Source organism: Gracilinanus agilis, chromosome 1, assembly GCF_016433145.1.
Source record: "Gracilinanus agilis isolate LMUSP501 chromosome 1, AgileGrace, whole genome shotgun sequence".
Lineage (NCBI taxonomy): Eukaryota > Metazoa > Chordata > Mammalia > Didelphimorphia > Didelphidae > Gracilinanus > Gracilinanus agilis.
In genome coordinates, this window is record NC_058130.1 from 473,125,412 (window position 1) to 473,145,416 (window position 20,005).

A 20,005-nucleotide genomic window follows, 5' to 3' on the forward strand; every position below is an offset into this window, starting at 1 on the left:
AAGAAAAAAAATTTTTTTTTCTAAAAGAAACTGGGCAGAAAAAGCAGAGATGAGATTTTCCCCCCCAAAATCCATGAGACTGGAGAGCCTCAGCCAGCCAGCAAATGCTGAGGCACAACATTTATTGTAATGGATTAGCTAGTACTTAGGAAGGGAAAAGCCCTGCACTACTCAACGATGTTTTTCTTTAAAGTGTATTTTTTTATTAGGTGGTATTCCATTAAGTTAGATTAATTAACGTTAATTTGATTGATGATCTACAGACTCACATAGTCAATCCAAAGATAACATAGGCTTGTGCCATTGATCCGGGGAGTCTTAACATTTTGGCAGCCAAGTGCTAAAATGATTTATTTCCACACTAAAATAAGGCGATACTATTGATCTAAAGAAACGACACTTCAGTCATCGCTGTGTAGTGGAGGCTCTTGACGATTATTAAATCAGCTGTTCATTGGCTAACACATCACAAATGGAAATGGCGCCCACAAATCAAACAGCTGAACTGGAAAGTCAAAACCTGTGATAAAGCTACGCATCAAACTAGGAAATCAGAAGTAGAATTTCATCCTAGAAGAGTTTTCTTATAGAAATATAAAATGTAAAGTCCTGCCACTTTTAAAATTAACTGATGACATAAATCATTTTTGACAGCTGACCATGACATTGCAACATTCTACTGAGCTTTCTACTAATGAGAAACTAAATCAAACTAATATCTGTGCATTCTTTTTAAAAAAAACTTTAGAGAAATGAATTGTTTCATAGGATTTAGAACTGGGAATGGCTTTAGGAACTACTTAATGGCTTCATTTGACTGATGAGGAAACAGAGCTCAGAGAGGTTAAGTGAATTGCACCAGGTCACACAAAGAGCTACAGAGCTAGGACATCACTCAAGGGCTCCCCTGGCCCCCAACCTACCGCCAAATAGGAAAATATATCATGCTTCACATTTGCTAAATGACATGTTGTGGGAGTGCCAAATGCCAAATTATTATCATTATCATTATCATCAAGATACATTTCCTAAATACCTGTTTGCTCGTGCAGCAAGGCAAAACATTGTATTAAGCCACTGAGCCTTCATACACAGCCTGGCATTGTTATGCAAGAATATGAATGTAATATAGATGGCCTGAAAACTTCTGCTTTTGTGGCACTAAGTAGCACTGATCTTTTAAAGATATCACTCATCAGATGAGATATTGAATTTTTTGGCCTTTCACTTTATCTACAACAGCTATCTTGGCAAAAATATATATAGTACATTTTCAAAAATGAAAAAGGATAACTCATGTCCTGACTAATACTCCCATCACTACAAAAATTCATGGGACTTAATTTGCTAGGCCCAATTTCTACCTGGTTTGCTAGAGTAGACAATTTTCTGTCACCTTCACTACTATGAGACACTTCAGCACGCTCAGCGACTAAAAAGGAAACTGTGACAAATTCTTTACTTTTTATATATATTTTGTTCATCCACTCAAAAAAGGTCTAATGTCAACAAAAGGATCATTCTCAACATTAGCTAGATTCATTGTCCAATGTTCAATAATAGAAGCAGAAATCAGAAAACTCCTTAAACTCTGCCCTCAGGTGAGAGTAGTCATTTACTAAATCATTAGAAAGATTGAGTACAGATATAGCAGGAAAGAAACAATCAGAGATTCACTTCATGTGAGCAATATCTGGTAGTCTTGAATGGTAAATCTCAGTCATCCCCTTGTATCTTCTACCTAATGTTGAACATTTGTCCAATGTTGAACCGCAAATGTAAGATTTAGTTATCTTACTATGGGATGGGATGTTGGTGTGGTATTTTGCCATATCATGTAAAACCATAATGCTAAAATTTGTCCACATCCTATGACAATGGTTAGTAGAGGAAAGGGTAGAATTAAGATGGAGGAAGGAAAGCTAGCAATTTTTCCTTAGCTCTTTCATATCTTCCTTCACCATGACTGATCAAGAATGCCAAGAACAAGCAATCCAAGGAAAAAGTCTCAGTGAGTCACTCTTCCAGCACAGGGCAGCTGAGGAAGAGAGAAGAGAGGTCTGTGGACACTGGGGTGAGGACTGGTCAGGACTTCAGCAGAACAGCAGCAATGTCCACCATAGTGGAAGTGACAGTGGACTGTTGGTCAGCACCAAGAGCAAGGAGCAGCCCAATGCCAAAAAATGGGAAGAGGAGTGACCTTCCAGGTAGAAAAGATCCCAGGGGACCCCTGTTCTAGCACTGGGAGCAAGAACAGATGCCATCTAGCAGCTCTGTTGCTTACTACTCAGTTCCAGGTCATTGTTCCAGAGAGGAGAGGAAGGTAAGTGGGATCAAGGGACCAGGAGCCCTAAGTGAGGAAGGACCAAGGAATATGTTCCAGAGACATAGTTGTACAGCCCAAGAGAAGGCAGGGATGGGGGGTGGCTAAGATCTAACTTTCAAGTCAAGAAGAAAATTCTATAAGCAACTAGAAGAAAAATAATTTAAATGCCATAGAGTCATAGTCGGGATTATGCAAGTTTTAGCAGCTACAACCATAAAGAAGCAGAGAGCTTGGAATATGATGATGGATGTCTCTATTTTAAGCCTAATAGTTTAGTTAATTAATAATTCAATTCAATGAGAATTAATTATTTAATTTATTAATGCTTACCTACTGATTAATAATTCCCTAGCCTGGAATACCAGAAGGTTATGCTTATATCACTCGTGGCTTATTATCAGCAGTTTTTCTTTAGTCCAGATCTCCTCTTTCTGCTCCCTTACTTTTCAGTTCTTCTTTGGTGTTGTCTTCACCAATTCAAATGTAACTCCTTGGGGGTAGGAAGTGTCTTGTTCGCTTGTATGCATATCTTCATCTTTTATCATAGTGCCTGGCACTTAGTGAGCACAAAATAAATGTTTTATCAATCTATCAATAAAGCACTGTTGCCAGATGGTTTGGCAAAAACAAATGTAAAATATGATCTCTCTGCTCTAACAAGTTTCTGGGTGGGGAAAGCCCAGTTTAATATAAGTTTAATCAAATGATTTTATTTAGATGTTTCAGTCATGTCCAACTCCTTGTGACAGTCTTTTGTGACTATTTGTGACACTATACGGGGGACCACTGGAGTAGTTTGTCATTTCCTTCTCCAGCTCATGTTATAGAAGAGGACCTGAGGCAAACAGGTTAAGTGGCTTGCCCAGAATCACGCAACTAGTAAGTGTCTGAGATCAGATTTGAACTTGTGTCTTCCCAAGTGCAAGTCTAGTATTCTATCCACTGTTCCATTTAGTTGCCTATATTAATCAAATATATGCATAGTAATTTTTAAAAATGCTTACTTTCTGTTTTAAAATCAATACTAAGTATTATTTCCAAAGCAATAATGCAACAAAAGCTGGCCAATTGGGATTAAATGAATTGCCCAAGATCACACAGCTAGGATGTGTCTGAGACCAGATTTGAACCCTAGACCTTTCACTTCCAGTCCTAATTCTCTATTCACTGGGCCACCTAGCTGTCCCAACTTATAGTAATTTAAGGTACATTAATTAAGAGCCTTGCATATAGGAGAAATAAAAAATTCAAAAACAAAACTTCAAAAAAAGTTCCTGCCCTTAAACAAGCTGCATTCTACTGAAAGAAAACCCTTGTTAATTTGCTACTAATTCATCTGAAGTAGGACATAATTTGGAGCAACCCATATTCCCTTTATTTTCCCATTGCCCTATTGTTCTCCTAACAAATATCAGAAAATCCAAAACTCCTTTATTTAAATTCTTCACTCACTTTGCCCACTTTATTTTGAATCAACAAAATTTCATTCTATTTCATTTTTCTTTGGATTCAAAGGAACTCAAAAGTTCCCTGTTATAAAACGAGAATAATCCCATTCTTACAAGAGAAATAAAATGAAGAGACTGTATTTGAGAGAGTATTGACTGGCTCTAAAGTCCTGGGACCCTGATTTTAGTCTCAGCTATGCTGTGCTCCCAGCCATCTCTTTGGAAATTCATGTGTGCTCATCAACATTTTCCTCTGGCTCTGTTTTGTTCTACTGAGACCACACCTGGAGCATCATGGTCAATTCTGGATGCCACCGTTTAAGAAGAACATTAATCAGCCGGACAAGATTCGTAGGAGGGCTGCCAGAATGGTGAATGTTGTGTTCGTGCCATACAAGAATGTGGGACTGTTTAGCCTAGAGTAGAAATATGGGGGACATTAGAACTATCTACAAGCATCTGAAGGAATCTTGTAGAAAACAGATTAGACTTGCTTTTCCTGACACCAGAGGACAGAACTAAAAGCAAAAGGGTGGGAGTTTCAGATTTAGTCTTGAGGTGAAAAACTTCCTAAGAATTAGAACTATGGCAAAATGGTATGGACTGCCTCAGAAATTAATTCTTGTTGTTGTTTAGTCATTTTTCAGTTGTGTCTGGCTCTTCCTGAGCCTGTCTGGATATCAAAAATACTGGAGTGGTTTGCCATGTCTTTCTCCAGTTCATTTTACAGATGAGGAAACTGAGGCAAGCAGGGCTAAGTGGCTTGCCAGGGTCACACAGCTAGTGTCTGAAGCCAGATTTGAACTTATATCCTCCTGAGTCCAAGTCCAGCACTCTATCTACTTTGCCACCTAACTGCCTCAGGAGGTAATGGGTTCCCCTTAATAAGAGTCTTCAAATAAAGGATAGGATAGCACCTATATGGTCCTTTTATCAGGTATGGGTTGAACTAGACCATAAATGAGATCTCTTCCAATTTTGTACATGCATGATTCTGTGGTACTAAAAAGATAACATTTAAACCAGTCTAGGTTACAGACTGTAAAAAGGACCCTGCTAGGAAGGCATGTCAAAAGACGTGAGTTCTAGTTCTGGTTCTCTTATCAACCTGAATTGTTACTTGGAGTAGGGCACCCATTCTCTCTGGACCTGTTTCCTCACCTATAAAATGTGATTTCAGATCAAATTATCTCTGAAGTTCCATTTAGTTAGAAAATGATCATGCTTCTATGATATCTTTGCAAAGCCTTTTAAAGGTCCTTAGGTGAACAGTGCAAGGATCATACAAATTAATTTTCTGAAAGACAGTAATAACATTTATAATTTGTTCTTTGCTTTTGCCTTCAGAGAGTCCATTTAAGCCAGACATAGATTTCACTTTATAACCACAGTGAGGTTTTTTGGTTGTTCTTTTTTTTAATATAAGATACAATTTATAGCAAATCTACACAGCACAAAATAGAAGAGAGAGTTAGAAAATATGCAGCAAACTTGGGCGGTATAGAAAGATAATCTAGACAATTAAAGGAAATGCTTTGGCAGGGAGATAGTAGGAGAAAGGAAACCGAATGATAATCTGGGATCTACAGACCCCCATTGTTGGATAGATTCAGAGTTCAAGAACTTACATGGTAAAAAAAATGAAACTGCCTCAACTTTCATAATTCTCTAACAGAAATAAAGCATTTCCTTCATATATGGATGTCAGGAAAAAAGTATTATTCTGGAAAGGGATCCAGAGGTTCCCATGGCAGACAGCCAAAGGGGTCTACATGGTTCAGAGGACAGAGAACTAATTGAATGTTGAACTGTACAATCAGGAAGCCTTGAGTTCAAATTTGACTTCAGACACTTATTAGCTATGTGACCACGTCTAAGTCACTTCACCACTCACTGACTCAGTTTTCTTATCAGCAAAATGGGGATAATAATAGTACCTACATTCCAGGGTTGTTGTGAAGCTGATTTTTTTTCATGTACACAAGTTAAAGCCCTTCTTCCTTTCATTTATTAATAAAATTCTTTTTAAAAAAAAAACAACATTCCTTGGGATTCTCAAGGATAAAGAAAAATGCCAAAAGTGGCAGACTAGATGGAATATCTGACACTGATCCCAAACACAATAATTCTCCCTAATATAAAGAAATTAATAGAGTGCATAAAAATAAATCCACAGAGCTATTACTGCTTACCATGGTCTCCTGGTACTCATTACTTCATTTTGAATCAGTTTGTGTTAATCATCACAGGTTCTTCTGAAATCACCTGATTGTCATTTCTTCTTCTTTTTTTTCACTTTATTTTATTCAAGTAACAAATCTACACATAAGTTCTCCAAGGTTACATGATTCATGTCTTCTCCCTCCCTTCTTCCCTCCCCTCTCCCATAGTTGACAAGCAATTCCACTGGGTTATACATGTATTATCACTCAAAAGCAATTTCCATATTGTTCATATTTGTAATAGTCATCTTTTAAAACCCAAACCCCAAAATCACATACCCAAATGAACAAGTGATAAATATGTTTTTTTCTGCATGTCTACTCCCACAGTTCCTTCTCTGGAGGTGCATAGCATTCATTTCACAAGTCCCTCAGAACTGTCCTGGATCATTGTATTAGTTGGTTGCCTTTTGTTGCAAAGTCTATCACATTTGATCGTTCCACAATGTTTGAGTTACTATATAGACAGTGATATTTAGAGAATATTTGCAAAGTGTTTTGCAGTATTTCAGATGGTATATAAATGTTAGCTATTATTACATCAAAAAGGCTAAAAATCTTTAATCTTCATAAACAATGCTATATTTATATGTATCTATGTATATCTGTTTTTAGTATGTAAAACCTGCATTTGTGTGCATATATACACATGAGTATACATTACCTACATGTCTATATATAAGATACATACAGAAAAGTGTAAATCTCTACATATATTTATATCTGTATCTATTGTGTTGGCTTATTTTTCCCTATGTAAAACAACCATTCTCTCAACTTGCCTTTTTTTTCCACATTAAACTCTTTTAATAGTCTTACAATTCTGTGAGAGATTTTTGGTCAAGTTGTTTTCATTTTAAAATGACTGATTTTATATATAATTTATCACTTGTTTATACAGGTATATGATTTGGGGTTTTGGTTTTAAAAGATTATGAATAATATAGAAATAGGTTTTGAGTGATAATAAATGTATTAAGTCAGAGGAATTGCTTGTCAGTTCTGGGAAGGGGGATGGAAGAGGGAAGAGAGACAACAAGAATCACGTAACCATAAAAAAAGTTAAAAAAAATAAAATGAAAAAATATTTTTAATTACTGATTTTAAAATCTAATAACTTAAAACTGCCACAAAACAAAGGGTCCATAAAAAAAATCCTCTCTTCCTGGGGTCAAGTTCAAAGAGGGAAGATATTCCTCCTCCCCCCATCCTCACACAAGAGTTGACCCTGCGTCTCAACTGTCCTAAGGTTGACAGAATGAGTGTAAACTCACCCAATGCACCAAAACTAGCCAGCCTTAGAGCATGTTTCACATGTCCCATCTAGCCATTCATCAGGTAACCAGTCCTATCTGGACATCTTGTCATTTGTCCTCTCCCCCTTCGACTTCTTGCTCTGGGAACAGTAATAAAATAAAATCAAGTCTCCCCACCCGGCACCAGATATGGCTTCAGAATTGAATGCCCTATGATCCTGCTCCCAACACCTGGGATGCCCCCAAGCACAGCTCCCCTGCAGATATGGCCTTGCCCCCTTAGGATCTGAGCTCCTGGGAGCAGGGACTGTCTCCCTTTGTGTTCGGGACAGGGTGCAAAGGATGTGCTTAATATATACTCTTACAATCACTCGTGGGAAACTGGAGTCCAATTAAGCCTGACAGTAATACAGATGACATTGGCCTGAAGCAGGTCTAGGGTAACCCACTATTTTCTCAGGCAGGAAATGAACTGCACTTGCTTCCCTTCACCGTAGCTTCCATTCAGTGACCCGGCATCACAGAAATTTGTCCAGCCTGATTTATGACACTAAAGGACCGAGTCCTTTAGAAAAGGAAAACAAAAGACATCTATCTAGAATAGAGCAGGGAAAATTTCACCGTATTTCAAAATTAGTGATTCAGCATAGCCCTCCTCAGCTTGGCCATAGTGTCCTGACAAAAAAATACCCTTGTCCTATTGAGTACAAAGGCTTTGTGCCTTTTTTTGGTGACTAATCTGAATGGAAACCTTGCCTTGGCAGATGGAGAGACAGTAGACACTGATGAGGGCTTCTGACAACAGCCTGTTTCAGAATCCTGTTTCTCATGGCTATGGGCTTCCACTTCGCACTGGGGAGGAAGGGGGGTTCTTCTCTTCCTCTCCTTTTCTTCTTCTGCCTGGGGTTCAGATTGGCATCAGAGCTGATCCCTTTCCAGCACCAGAGACTTCCCAGGGCTCAACATACAGAGTTATCAGTGCTGTCTCCTAATAGCTCATTGCTCTCTGAGTTCCATCTCTGAGCTTTCATTCTGGTAGGTGAATCATAGCAATGCCCTCAGGTATGTGAAGAGTTCAAGAGGAAAAGATTCACAGATGAAAAGAGAACCTCCCGGTGCCTGCGGCCCAGCTGCTTGGGCCAAAGGATCGCCAGCTGTGTGTCCTCGGGCACAACTGACCGAATGGGAGCCTGGGGGGGGGGGCCTCGAGGAAGGGCGAGCCAACTGGGCAAAAAGGTTTCAGGACCAAAAAAAAAATGTCCAGCTTGGCAAGGCCACTGTTCTCCACAGCAGGAAGAAAGCAGAGCATCCTTCAAACCCTGGGTAGAGCAGATGGGAAGGGAGCACAGCCGAGGAATGACAGCAGGAGGGACTCCCAGCCCAGAGAGCTCTGCTGTCTGCCCTCAGGGGAAGTGAGCCATTCTACAGGAAGGGTGGGCATGCAAGGGTCTGCACCCAGAAAGAGGCAGGGCAGCCCAGGTTCATTGGCAAAAGTCTTTCTGGGGAAAAAGACAGGAAGGAGAGCAATCAAATGTGGTATTTTTAGTAACTGGCAGCAAGGGAATAGCCAGTTCAGAGAAGACAGAGGAAAAGGGGGAATTTGGGTCCCAGAAGGTGAGGATTTGTTTTAATTTTCTCTGGAAAGAATTTGTAGGAAGAAGACCCAACGGTGAAGTGAAATAGTCCTTGTTTGCCTCTACAAAAAAGCAAAAACAAAAAACAAAAAGACAAAATCTCTCTTTTTTTTTTTTTTTAAAGAAAGGAGACTGAAAGTGAAAAAAAAGTCCAATGAAGAAATACAGAGAGGAAAGAACTTTGGAATATAATAACACAAAGGAAAGGAATTTAATACTCCTTTAACAAAAAGGAGAGGAGAACATGGCTAATGAAAGATAAGTGGGATGGATAATGAACGAGACGGGATGAGGGGGGAAAATGGCCTGTAAAGTATATTTATTACCCTTCCCACCTTTCCTGTTGCTTTATTTCTCTGCCCATCTGTCACTACAATATTTTCCAAGTGTCTGCTTCCACACACACAGGTCATTAATTTATTCAAAATATTGTTGGAGTTAGATTGCCTGTGGCCCTTTCCTGATTTTTTTAACTTTTTTTTTTTTTTATTGGGGGTAGGGGGAGGAGACAAGCTGTTAGTTTTACTGCTCCCAAACCCAACAGCGTAAGAAGGCAAGGGGGCCTTCTCTCAACCTGCTCCCATCAGACAGCTCCAGAAGGAAAGCCTTTGTCAAGCCCATGATTTTCCTCCCTCTCCTCCCAGGATTAGTAATCTAAAATTAGACTTCCCACCCCCTCATTCAATCCCTTGCCAAATCCTGTCAGCTCTACATCTGCAATGTCTCTCACATCCATCCCCCTTCTTTCCACTCCCAACATCACCATGAAGCAGACCCCATTGCTTCTTGCCAGCCTACTATTGTAAGGAGACTTTTTGCCTCTGGTCAAACCCTTTTCTAATCCATCCTTCACACTGTTGTCTCAGTTAACTTGTGGATGCACCACTATGACCATATCACTGCTCCCCAAAAAAACATCACTGGAGGGGCAACTGGAGGGGCTCAGTGGATGGAGAGCCAGGCCCAAAGATGGGAGGTCCTGGGTTCAAATCTAGCCTCAGACACTTCCTGGCTGTGTAACCCTGGGCAAACCACTTAACCCCAATTACCAGCCTTTATCACTCTTCTGCCTTGGACCCAATGCATAAAATTAATTCTAAGACAGAAGGTAAGGGTTAAAGAAAATCACTGGTTCCTCATTGCTTTCCATATGAAGTAAAAAACTCCTGATGCTAACATTTAAGGCCTTCCAAAAGACTGGCTCCAGCCTATCACCTTTCCAGCCTCATCCCCTGCATTCTACTTTCTAGCCAAATAAAATTATTCTCTGTCCTCTCTGCTTTTTTACATTGCCCTCTCCTTTCTCCACGCCTTGGTTCATACCATCTCCAGACCTGGATTCTATCAACCTTCCCATCGCTTCTTAAGGCCCATTTCTGGTGCTATCTCTTCCAGGAAGTCCTCTTTTCACTGACAGCCCAGGCACCCCCAGAAAATTATCTGCCCCTCCTCAGATTCCTCATAGTAGATTTGTAGATGGTACTCATTACTCTCTCTCTTGCATTACAGTTATTAGTTTCCATTCCTCCCTACATTAGTGCCTGGCATCTACCAATTGAATTTTATTGGATTGTCTAACAATAAAAATAATCTAAGTCACTTAACCCAGCAGGGCCTCAGTTTCTTCATCTGCAAAATGAGGTAGTTAGATGAGGTCATTTCTAAGGTCTCTTTTAGCTCTAAATCTCCTGATCCTATAATAGTAACGCCTATACTATAGTTCTTTGTCCTGCCAAGGTATTTTTCTGTTACAAATAATGTGTGGCTACTCCAGGTATCACAGGTAATTTAATCCATTCTATACCCCGGAAGTAGGGTCATATGGTCATAGACTAAAAGATAAGGAGGGAATTCTAAAGACCATTTAGTCAACCTCTTCATTTTATAAATGGTTCCATGCCAAACATCACCACCGCTTTTCAGATCTCTTTTATGTGTTATCTTTTCCCCATTAGAATGTAAACTCCTTGAGAGCATGGATTATATTTTGTTCTGCTCTATTTGTATTTCTAGCAATTAGGACTGTACCTAGCACATAGTTATTGCTTAATAAATGTTTGTTAACTGACTGATTGACACATGAGGAAACTCAGGCCTGGAGAGTTTAAATGAATTATCCAAGGTTAAACAAGTTAAGTAATTGAATAAGTCCAGCTCCACCATCTCCATTTTCAGGGCAAATGATAAAACAGACACAAAGGGCACCCAAACAACTGGGTAAGGTGTGCAAGAACCAAGCATTCAAAGAACTATTGCAAATTCTTTTTTTTTTTTTTTTAATTTCTGTCTGAGTATCTATTCCAAGACAGAAGAGATGTGAGGGCTAGGAAAATGGGGTTAAGTGACTTTCTCAGGGTGAGACAGCTAGAAAATGACCAAGGCCAGATTTTGAATCTAGGACCTCCCATCTCCAAGTCTGGTTCTCGATCCAGTGAGCCACGATGCTGCCCCTGAGTTACAGATCCTTAAAGAAATATCTGTCGAGTCCATATCTTCCCATGGAAGGTAATGCTTGTCTCCTGTCAAATAGACCCAATCTCCATTGTTTTCTTTTGACCCTTCCAGCTCCCCTAGAGAGATGTTGGAGCTGCCCAAAATCCTTCCACTTGTCAAACGTCCTCTGGTCTCAAGAGGGATTTATGCCTTGCTCACTTCAAGGAATACCACCCAAACTGATGGAGCTTAAGTGGGAGCTGCCTATTATTTCCCCTTCATTTCTCAGGAAGTTGTAGATAAGAAACTCCTGCCGCTCCTTATGGGCCATATTCTCTGCCGAGTCACTAGCCCTTCCCATGCCTTATTCCCATGTCTTATTGAACATTACAATCACAGCTGCTCATTAACTCCCAGTTTCGTTCCTGGCAGTGTTTAGTGTAGGACAGAAATGGAGGCATGGAGAATCTGAGCTGATGAGCGAACAGAACAACTTTGGGGAGGGGTGTGGGATGGCAGTGTGAGCAAGGGAACTTGTTTTTGCAGGAAAGCATCCACAGTGTCCAAAAAAGAATGGAGAAAATGGAAGAAAAAAGTCCAAAAAGTGATTCCTGCTTTCAAAAGCCTCTTGGGGGAAAAAACAAAACAAACAAACAAAAAAAAATACATTTCTTTTATTGGAATTATTAGAAATACCCTGAGTGGTATTTTGTAGGTAAAGGTGGGGAAATTTGTAAAATAATATTAAAAGAATCATCTGAGGCTATGGGAGGAGAGTAACGGCTTCATCAAAAATCAACAAATGAGGGGACAGGTGGGCAGCTCAGTGGATAGAGAGCCAGACCTGGAGATGGAAGGTCTTGGTTCAAATCTGACCTCAGACACTTTCTAGTTGTGTCACCCTGAAGGAGTCACTTAACCCCTGTTGACTAGCCCTTACCAGCTCTTCTGCCTTGGAACCAATACATAGTATTGATTCTAAGGTGGAAAGCAAGGGTTTAAAAAAAATCAACAAATGGCTGATTAATCAAGAGAAGCAAAAAGGGGTTGTCTCTGGGTTTTCTCTAGCCACTCTGTAGAATCTGAACTGCAGTTTGAGCTGAAAGCACTGAGTAAATGTGGTTTAAATTGGAGCTTCCAAGAATGACTGTGACAAACAGTGGTCAGTGTTCACATTCAGAGGAACAAGGAGAACCGAAAGAAATAAAGACCAAAAAGTTTTGGAGGTTATTATCCTATCATGAGTGGGTTTATCCAGCTTCCTTCACGGTATGGAAAATAAAAGCCCTGCTGGGTGGGGGTTTGACCTCTCTAGGAAAGTAGGTAACACTCAGTCATCACTATCAGTGAGACAGAACAGGAGTGGCCAGGACAGGGAAGGTCCAGATAAGGGTAATGGAACAGGTAATGGAAATAGCATGGTACCTGGAAAAGAGACAGCAACTGAAGGGGGTGGTGGTAGAGTTAGCATAAAAAAGAATGGGTATGCAAGTACTGAGAACCTAGAAACCAAAACTTAGTCCAAAGTCTAGAATAAGCAAACATGGTCAAACAGAGGGAACCAGAGGTCAGAAGATAAAGGGCAGAAGAGAACAGTTTGTTCATATGTAAAATGAGGACATTGGACTAGATGGCATCTTAGGACTCCTCAAACTCTAGATCTATAAACCTGAGCTTAGAAAGAACTCCCTTCCAGAACCAAGCCAGATTCAGTTCTTCCTTGGGTCTTACTCCTTGACTCTAAGAGATTCCCTAAATCTCCTGAGGCACTGATTTTCACCCTCACATCACACTTAGCATTGTGTTTTGTTCCTTGCTGATCCACCAGATATGTGGGTCAAATGAAATTACAATTGTGGATATTCAGACTTGATTTTAATAACCAAAAAGTATTCTTTATCAACCAAGCATGGGGGTTCCTGGTAAAGTACCCCAGATATCTATTATCCCAAATATGCTCTTTGGCCACATGTTATTTAATATTTTCATCTCTGGCTTCAAAAGTCTTTTAATTAAATTTGTAGGTGAATAAGATATGAAAATGTGATGAAAGCGTAGTATAGAAAAAAATTCAATGTGGAATCTTAGGACTGGATCCAATTCCCTCTTTCTCTATCTATGTTTCCTTGGGCTTTAGGTCATCATCTGTTCATTGAGAGGGTTGAGCCTGAAGAACTCTAAAGCCTCTTCCATCTTGAATCCTATTTCACTAAGAGAGGAATAGTAAATATATTGGATTATAGTCTGGATCCAGAAAGATCAAAAAATCAAAATTATAGAATCTTGGTGGCAAACTAGGCTAATCTTGGTAACTGACTGGAATATCTAATATACACAATTAGTCATCCTACTTTTGTTTGAAAACTTCATTTTCATTGCTTTCCATTTTTTAATACCTCTAACTTTTAGGGAGTTTCTCCTTACAAGGAGTAGAAATCTGGCTTTCACCAATTCCCACTCATTGACCCCTATTCTGTCTTCTGAGCCCATACAGAACAATTTTCATTCCTTTTTTCCAAGTGACAGCATTTCAAGTACTTTAAGAGAGTCATCTTGTCTCCCTGAAGCCTTCTTTTCTCCATGCTATCTTTTCCTAGTTTCTTCAGTGGATGTTTGTGTGACCCCTTGTCATCCTATCCCTCGTCTTTTGGACTTATTGATAAATGGCTGGAGCATTCAAGCAAAAGGGCAAAGTATAGCAAGACAACCATTTCCCTCATTCTGGACACTAAGCCTTTCTAATGCAAATGAAGATCACAGCTTTTTTTGATGACTCTATTGTCATAATGGTCATCACTCACAATCTGCCATCCACTAAAATTCCTCTCTCAAATGAATTATTGCCTAGCCATATCTCTCTTATTTTGAATATGTGAAGCTGATTATTGTGATGAGATTAAATCTACCTTGCCCATTCTCAAATCTAATCACCAAAAAGTATAAACAACTCCACTTAACTCACAAGTTGGGAGGTCTCTGACCCACTTGTGCTAGAGTATTTACTGACTGCCTCCTGGGCAGTCCTAAGAAAAGCGTCTGTTGTGATTGGACACATAAACTAGGAGGAAGGCACAGGAAGTGATGCCAAAGAAGCCCTTTTAAAAGAGAGTTCAGTGAGCAGCCAGAGAACTCTTCTTGCTCATGTCTTGGACCTGACGGACTTCTTGTTCGTGACTTGGACTTGGAGGAGAGCTCAACCTGGGACCCTGAGATCTTGGTGAGACTGTTCTTATACCTTTCCTTTGGAATTTCAGGTGGTGAGTGTAAAGACAAAATCTTTCTGAACTTCCCTTAAGGAACTTTGTTTTCAAAAGAGACTCTGTGACTGAAGTGTTTACTTCTTTCACCTCCGGGGGCCCTCTGGCTCTCCAGCCCTCGGGCCCTTTGGCCCTTAGGCTCTCTGACCTTGGGCTCAAGGCTGGGCCTTGCCTGACTGAAGACTAACTAGACTTGTCTGGGTTAATCTAGGGGACTGGAATAAATTACCTAGTGTGTTAGGTTACTTATCCTATCTTATCCTCTTTCTGATTTTCTGATTTCCTCTTACTCTCATCATTTGTAAATAAACTTCCATAAAGGTCATTTTGACTTGAGGTTATTCTTTAATTGGGGATTGGTAATTCTTCAATTCCCTGGCAACCAAACCTTTTAATATCCACCTAACCAAAATCTCTTTTTACCCCTTACATTATATATTAGTGAATGACTTGATATTTATTCTTATTAAAATTCTTCTAATTAGATGTGACTTCCCATAGATCTAGCACTAGAGATACTTTAGAGATCATTTAGTCCACAACTCCCTCATTTTACAAGTAAGGAAACTGAAGCCAAGATTGAGTCAATTACTTGCCCAAGGTCAGATAGTAGAACATTGTTCTTTGGCTGGGCTTATCATTTAACCATTCTGGAGTGCCATTTCTTCCTCTTCAAAACTGGGATAATAAAAGTGCCCACCTCACAGGGTTGTTCTGAGAATGAATAATATATGTAAATGAAATAATGTATGTAAAGCCTCTGTAAATCCTAAAATACAATACAAAGATCAATTGTTATTATTGGTGATGATGGTGGTGGTGGTGGTGGTGGTGATCATGATAGTAAGAGGAGGAGGAGGAGGAAGAAGAGATGGAGAAGATGGAGAAAGAGGAGGTAGAAGAGGTGTAACAGTAGTGTTAGCAATAGCAATAATAGTAGTAACAGTAGTAGTAGTAGTAGTAGTAGTAGTAGTAGTAGTAGTAATAGTAGTAGTAGTAGTAGTAGTCGTCGTTGTCAGCAGCAGAGATGGATATGAATTCAGGTTCCATGACTCAAAGTTCAATAGAAAATTAAGTTCTCTTTCCAGTGAACCAACTTGATAGAGTTCTATGTCTCTTCTTGTGAACAATACAACTGACAATCTTATTGAGAAGATTAAGTAAGGGTCAACCACTGGGATATGCCCTTTAATACCTCATTTAGGATATGAAAAGAGCCTTGCCTCATCCATTGGAGATAAACTGATTGAGCTTGGGCTTAAGTGACCTTTTGTGCTGGGTTGGTTATAGACCAAAGGAGAAATTGGTTGTAGAACTGGCTATTTTCCCTTTTTCAGAGAGTGCTGAAATTAAAGAATGGAAAACAGATTTCCCCCACCTAAGATCAAATAGAGAGGTGCATTAGCATAGCCCTCTATAAGGAATAAACAATTGCCCTTCTCTCAGCATCCAAAAATAGTAGCAGCAAGAGTTCCTAGACCTCAAGATCCTGGACCCAGTCACAGAGAGGCATAAGCTGAGACATGATCCTATTGCATAAGCCCTCAACCATGTAGCCTGAGAAGCAAGGAACCATGCAGCTAAGCTGCAGGAAGTCTTGAACCCAATGGGTTTTTCCTATGAGATATAGAGTTCTAAAAGAATGTCAGGACTCATCCTCTGGGATAAAAAAAAAAAGGGAAATTTGGGGAGTCTTTGGACAGAAACATTCTAAGATTTGACTCTCTAACAATCCCAAGTATGAGAGCTTGGGGACCTAAGCTTCTAAGGAAAGTACCTGGATAGTACTAGTATTTTGATAAGAAGATCCCAGAATCCCAACTTCTAGTAAGACAAGCCATTCCTTAACAATGTTTTCCTATTGGAGAGAAGGAGATTGTACACATATGTGGTCCCTTTTCTGCAGAAATTAGAAAGTATTGTGCACCAGAAGGAGGGGATTAGAAGACCTGTGCTTTGGCCTCTGCTCCTAATATAAGTTATTCATATTGTGCAAGTCCTGTGGAAAGAAGGCTTCCTCTTAACCAATCTCAAAATCAATCCTTTCTTGAGTGAAGCTGAAGCTCATAGGGTGGTATAATAATATCAGAAACTTGTACAGACCCCAGCATGTAGATGGGGCTCAGCAGGTTGATGAGAACTTGCCTTTCTAGTCACCTCAAGTTTATTCCCTTTCCAAGGGGAATCAAAAGCAGTGTGATGATTCTGAAGGGCTGTTTAGATCCCTGGTAGAATTAGGCTTACTCATTAAAGGAAAGGGAGGATGATTATACCAATTATTTATGGTATATTTTTAGTCTTTTTATTTTATATAGCATGGACTGCTTTCCCCAGATAAGCTGCACCAGGTTCAAAGGACTCTGTAGGTCTAAATTCACTCAAAACCATAGTTCGCAAGTTCCCTTAATGCATTTATTTTTATTAACCAGACTAATGGCATAGTTGAAAGTATTTACTGAAATTGTATAGTAAGAAAAAGAAAATATTTTCCCCTACAAACCTGGGGTGTAACCTCTCACAAATATACATATGTTTTATAAGAAGAATGAATACTAAAGCCATTTAAACCTCTGCTTCCTCCTCTAAAAACAGGGATACAAACTTGTCTATAAATATGTATATATTGTATGTAAATACAATATTATTGAGAGGGAAGAACTTTATTATCTTTAAAATCCTGTATAAATTTAATTCCCCAAGCATTTATTAAATGACTACTGTGTGCTAGATCCTATACTATAGCTTTCAAATACTTATTACATATAAAGCTTGTGAAATGTATATATGTCACTAAAACACAAACAACTGTGGCCTCCAGAAATTTCTCATTTAATACAAGTCAAAAAAACTTGATGTCAGAAAACACTTTCTAATTATTAGTCCAAATGTGGAAAGGACTGCTTGAGGAGATGAATTCCCTGCCCTTGGAAGTCTTCAAGCAAAGCCTGGATTACTACTTGTCTGTTATGTTTAGTGGATTTTACTTTCTTGGATTGGTTGGACTAGATGGCGCCAAGTTCCCTTCGAGCTCTTGAATTCTGTGATTCTGTGAAGTATAAACAGAAACAAAACTCTTCTCTGTTATGTACATTAGTTGGTAATTGCCTGACATCTGTGCTGTCAAATGCATAGTTTGCATAGTTTCCAAGGCCAGCTTCATCACAGAGCAAATAGGATTACGTGTCCTGGGTCCCAAGCTTTGAGCAATACCTCCAAGGGGAAAAAAAAGATATTTGGTTCAGGTCCCAGGAAATAACTCTATAATTTCTCCCTGTGTTCTACTAGTCATATGGCTGCCCCAGAAGAATGAATTTTGAACGATTTAGGGAAAATATTAATAGTTCTTGCAAGAGGTTTGCTCTCTTGAACAATTCTTCTGTGACTCTAGATCTAGTCAAGTGCAGCAAAGTAAGAAAATTCAAAACGACCCTAAAGCTTAGCAAGGATTTTCCAAGTCTGCATCTTAAACACCTGGACGGTTCTGTAGCCTTTAAAGTTCTCAGTTCAGAATAGGTCTAAGAGACCCTCAGATAGACCAGGGAATCTAGTCAGAGCTTGGGTCAGACCTAGATTGTTTAGTTCTGACTTAGTATAATTCTCAGAGTAGAATTAGATCAACTTTGGAGGGAAACTAGACCCAACTCTTGGATCAGGTCAGAAAATCTGAGGCACATCAAGGCTCTTTCCACCTCTCCAACAAGATCCTAAGGCTTTCATTGTACATTGTTCAATTCACATTGGTCTCACTTCACTCTATTTATTTGGAGACTTCCAGTGCTACTCTCCCTCTCCCAGAACACAGGGGTCCAGGAAAAATATTCCATTGACAATAATGGTAGACCTGGGCAAGGACCAGCTCAGGTCCAAGAATACAAAGTTAGAGAACAGGTAGAGACTTAAGAAGAGATGAAAGGGATTTTTCCTCTTCCCTAGTCTTTCCTTGCTAGGGGACGTGGCAACATCCTTAAGATTGATGATGGGTTCCCTGGGAACTGAGATGGATTGTTTGGTAGAGAGGAAGGAGAAAAAAAATAATGAGGAAGAATTATAGCTCCTGTTAAAGACAAAAGAAATGAGAATCCAAATGGGGGAGGGTGACTCAAAATATAGGATAATAACTTTAAGACCTAATTTATACTTTTTGTTAAAGAGAATTATTCCCCAAATTGTGGCAAAGGGCTATAGACAAGAATCTTTTGGTGGCATGACTAAAAGATAGAATAAAGAGGTTCTGAGTAGAATCATGGCTCGCTCTCTCTCAACATACATACATATATATATATGTATATATAAACATATATAATATATAGTTGATATATATATATGTTTAAAGTAAAATACATCACAAAGATTGAATGAGAGTATAGTAGGCATTCTTAACTTGGGATCTCTGAACTTTTTTTTTTGTTGCTTTGTCTTTAAGTGATAACTAAATTTTAATATAATTGATTTCCTTTATAGCCCTATATGCTTCATTTTATACATTTAACAACAGGATTCTGAGAAGGGATCTATAGACTTCACCAAACTGCTTAAGGGATCCATGACACACACACACACACCCAATATCTGTAAAGAACTTTGCAAAACATAAAGTTCTTTACATATTCTAGTCATTGTTATTATTGTTATTACTAAAAAGGAGAGAACCGCTGATATAAGGGAACCTGCATAGCCTCTGAGAAGTTGAAATATAAATATATAATATTCCCTGTTCCCCTAAGTCAAATTAAATGAAATAATAAAACTTAAAGGTATCTTTGAAAATTATAATTTCTCATTACCCCTGAGACTCCACTGTGAGTGATAGAGGGAGGACAAAATTGGAACATGGGTTCAAGTCCTGAAAGGGTCAGACAAAAACCTATGACCCTGGCTATCCAAGGTCTAGGAAAGTTCATAAATACTAAAATATTCCAATGTTTCTAGTTATTCTCTCACTTAACTTTCATCTTCTCTATCCACAGATCTCCCTTCCCTATAGTGAAGGGCAGTGAATAAATGGAATACATTAAAGATGAACAAGACCAGATCATCTCTAGGCCAACCTTTATTTTACAGATGAGAACCCACATATAATATTTAAGTTAACTCCCCTGGTTTTCCCCATAGAGAACCCTGAGACTCAGAGAATACCATCCCAAGGTTATAAAGAATATCATAGAACAAGACTATAACCCCAGTTTTCTAACTTCTGGATGAGTATTCTTGTCACCCCTACCATATTGAATATCTATCTTGGTATGACAGAATGGACATGATTACTCATGGTGAAGCCATGTTTTTAAGGATGTGGGTGGGCATAAATTATGTTAGGATAAGTAAAGAAGCTGAAGGAAGAGAGGATGCTATTAGTGAAAGACTGCTAAGTTTAAAAAAAACAGCAGGCTCATGAAGCTTTGACAAGCTCATATAAATTACTTTGAATT